The sequence below is a fragment of the Phodopus roborovskii genome, unplaced genomic scaffold, assembly GCF_943737965.1.
Source record: "Phodopus roborovskii unplaced genomic scaffold, PHOROB, whole genome shotgun sequence".
NCBI lineage: Eukaryota > Metazoa > Chordata > Mammalia > Rodentia > Cricetidae > Phodopus > Phodopus roborovskii.
In genome coordinates, this window is record NW_026126418.1 from 49953241 (window position 1) to 49957557 (window position 4317).

The following is a 4317-nucleotide window of genomic DNA, read 5'->3' on the forward strand; positions in this document are numbered from 1 at the left end:
TGTTGAGCGCTCATAGAGACAGGAACAGGCCATTCAGCCTGAGGCAGAGGTAAGAAGCTTGTGGCCAGCTGCTTTGTTCTTCTAATATTCAGCTTGAAGTTTGAATCTCAATATCAGTCTCTGGGTCTTTGTGTGTGTGTGTGTGTGTGTGTGTGTTACATGGAAGTAACCGGAACAAAGTTGAAAAGGTAAATGAAAATGATCAGTACATTGTGTTAATAATTACAGACTGTGAATAAACTAATGTCACAGCTGAACCTTTATCAGTGGATAGGTCATACTGCAATAAAGCCATTTATTGCAGCACTTAGATGTGTTTTGTTCACCAGTCCAGGCAGCTACAAAATAAATTCTCTCTTGCCACTCAGAATTTACTACTCAGTGTGAGTTTTGATGCATACAAAAAGGAATATGATACATTAAAAAAATGAAAAACTACTTCTTAAAAACACCACACAAAGCACTAAATATGCACAGATATCCATTGAGAAGTACAAAGTATTCAGTGACTTAAAGAAAATAAGAAAGCAGAAAATAGACATCTCTCACTCAAATATGCAGTTTCCCTAAACTGATAACTCCATTTTCCAAATCAGTTACCTTATAGAATTCTCATAGAAGGAACATGATAACACCTGGGAGGGACTTAGATTGGTGTATAGTGTGTGCTAGCAGACAAGCTCAGCATAATGGAATGCCAATGATTAATATAATTTTTTTCCATGATAAACAGCTGTTGATTACATATTATAATTAATTTCAAAGATAGCGTGGATTATGTTAGGAAATAGCAGGATAAAAGACAGGAGGAAGTGAATAGGCTTATTTTAAAATCACAGACCTGCACATCTCCCCTTTTCTTTAATTTTTGAGATTATAATTTAATTACAATATTTTCCCCTTCCCATTTATCCTTCCAAACCTTCTTTTACATCGATCCTTGCTCACCTTCAAATTCATGCCTTCCTTTTTCCAACTAATTGTTATTGTGTGTGTGTGTGTGTGTATGATACATATAATCTGTTCATTCTGTATAATGTTATTTGCATGTATGTTTTCAGAGCAGTTCATTTGACATTGGAAAACTAACTGGTGTGCTGTACCCTTGGGAAGACCACCTGTTCCAGCTTTCCTAGTTGCTTGTGGTCCTTGGTGTGGGTCTGAGGCTTTATGGGATTTTCCCATTGAGTCTGGCATGCTCATTGATGTCATCCTTGTTCAGCTCATGTTTAAACAGACATGTTGATGAGACTGATTGATGTAGCTTCTAACATTACTAGGAGACCATTTCACAGCAAACTCCCTAATCCCTTCACTCTTAAAATCTTTCAATCCCTTCTTCTCCAATGTTCCCTCAGCCTTAAGAATAAGATGTTATCAATGGGACTGAGCTCCACAACTCTGCATTTTGATTGGTTGTGGTTTTCTGTAGTGGCTTCTTTCTGTCGCAAAGAGAAATGTCCTTGTTGTGGGTAAGGGTGCATAAGGGGAAATATTTATAGACTGTTTGGGGATTATGCTGGTGGATGAGAAAATACACAGAAATCTAAAGTTAAAAAAATACTTAAGAGGTATTTCTAGAGAAATTGTTTGTGGACTGGGGGCAGGTGAGGATAGGAACATGAGATGGGAGTTGGGGAGAGTACTAAAAGAGCCAACAGGGAAGGGAGTCATTTCAGGGTGAGGTAGAAACCCAGTGCAAGGGAAACTCCTACCAATCTATAAGCATGATCCCAGTTAAGACTCTTATCAAAAGAGACTACTAGCCTGAACTGTCCACTGCCTGTGACCAGGCAAGACTACTGGTGAAGGGATTGTGACACCAACCCAGCCATATAACCCACAGTCTGTCTGGCCTATGGGATGTGCTGGGGTAAAAGTGACACAGAGATTGTGGGAGTGACCAACCAATGACTGGGATAGTCAGAAATCAATCCCACAAGAAAGAGCCCATCTCTAACTTAGCCTGGAGTACCAGGACCAGGCTAGATGGCCTAGAGACCTAGGATAGAACCAAATATGACTAGATGGAAAAAAAAATAGTCAGTGTAATGATGTCTAACTCATAGATTGTTGCCTAGCCCAATAATCATCAGAAGCTTCATCCAGCGACTGGTGGAAACATGCAAAGACCCACAGTTATATATTAGTCCAAGCTCAGGGAATCCTGCTGAAGACAGGGAAGAAAGGTTGTAGGACCCACAGAATCAAATAATCTCGGCTTGTAGGAACGCAAAGAGACTGAACTGACAACCAGGGAGCCTGCATGGAACTGACCTAGGCCCTCTACATATAAGTGGCAGTTGTGTAACTTGGTCTTCTTGTGAGACTCCTAACAATGGGAGCAGGTGTTGTTCTGGACTCTTCTGTGAGCTGCTGGGACCCTGTTGTTCATATTGGGTTGTTTTGCCCAACCTTAATGCAAGGGGGGGGGGGTGCTTAGTCTTGCTGTAACTTGACATGCCATCCATAGGGTAACTGTTTCTGAATTAGAAAAGGAAGACTGGATGGGCAGAAGGAAGGACCAGGGGAGGGACTGGGAGGAAAGGAAGGAGGAAAAACTGTGTTTGGGTGTAAAATAAACAAATAAATAAGTTTCTAATAGTTCAAAACAAACAGCCAAAAAAAGAGGTCTCATACCACAACTCCTCCAAAATAATCACCACAGTCATCTATAAAACAAGTGCTTTATGCCCATGCTGTATCCTATGGTCTCACAATCTCAAACACATCATTCACTTAAGCGACTACTCCTCCATCTGCAAATGAAAGCCCACACTAAAAGTCTGACACACCCTTAAGTCACAGCCCACACTAAAAGTCTGACACACCCTTAAGTCACCACAACTATGCCCCTCTGTGTCAGAGCTGGGAGGCAATTCAGAAGCCTTGCTAGTTATTCCATTGCCTTCAACCTGTGTGCTTTTGCTGCCCTCTGGCCTTTGTCCCTCCTCTTCATCCCCATTTGCTCATACTCTTCTTCTGCCTCTTCTACTCCTCCACCCACTGTTTTCCTTTGCCACTCTGTCACCAAAATGCAACTCATAGCAGCAATTTGCAAGCCCAGGTTCTACTTTGCATAGCTGACATTGGCATTGAGCATGCAATATGTACTCATTGGGCTTATTTTATACAGCTAACACTGTTATTTGAGAACAGCATACTTATTTGGTTGTATTTTGTACAGCTAGCATTGATTTTGAATACATAGTACTACTAATCAGTTTCTACCTTGTGCCCTTCTGGACATGACTCATCAATTTCAGGGACCAGATCTTCTTTTACCATTCTAATCCTGGCATCAGAACACCAGGTCTGATGAAAACTTCTTGAAACGGACTTAAAGGCTCATTGTAAAGATATTCTTCCAGCATACCTATGAGAGGGGAATACTGGTTTGCATTCTAGTATTCACACGGAATGTACTGTGTGAAATGGCTCTAGAAAAAAAAAAAACTATAAGTGCCATTTCATTTCAGGCAGGGCTCAAAATAGTACCTCAGCTTCCTGAAATCACATGTCAGAACATCATCAGAACATATGAAATATCATGGAATAAGATAGTGTGACTTCTGTTGAATTTAAAATTGTGACTTAACGAGGGAAGCCTTGAGATAAAGAATTTATGAATTATAAATAAATCAGGGGAAAGGGGAAGAGGAGAAGATTTGCATATTCTCAAGTTTTTCTGGGGAAAGTGGAGAATTGCACATGATCAGATATGAGGGATGGACTTTGGAACAAGTGCCTCAGCCTGTCTGTACCATTATTCATGCCAAAGAGCTTCAGGCTTTTGTAGTAAAATTACACTACTATGAATCAAGGCTTACAGCAAAATCTTTTGTCAGTAGTTGAAAGAGAGAAAAGGAGAGAAGAGAGAGAGAGAAAGATCAGGAAGTACAAAGAGAGGGAGTTTGAGAGACATAGACTGAGAGAAAGAGTCATGAAGACTAGCAGGGTGCAGGTAAGTTTTAGGAAGAATGATCAGAGATAACACCAAACAATTTTAAATCCATCCTATTGTTTTGAATATTTTGCTTCTACTAATATTTACAGCATAATTGCCCTGGAAAACAGTGGCTTCTAGTCCCATCCAGTCATGATCATCTGAGGACAGGCCTGGATTAAGTGTTCAATCAACAAAACTCCCGAAGGCTCAAAGGCCAGAGTCTGGCCCTATTGTCCTTAGCTTTTCGGACATACTGATCTTCCTGGAAGACTTTCCTAAGGCTACAGGTCAATCCTATAGCTAGGTACATAAAAACCAAGGATCCAGGATCTTGCCATTTGTTTGAATTTGACAAAAGCTTCTTCAGC

At 40.5% G+C, this 4317-nt stretch overlaps 1 pseudogene; it reads left to right on the forward strand.

Moving 5' to 3' along the window:
• Window positions 1-306: 306 nt before the first annotated feature.
• LOC127222925 (uncharacterized) lies at window positions 307-414 on the forward strand (annotated as a pseudogene).
• Window positions 415-4317: the final 3903 nt, after the last annotated feature.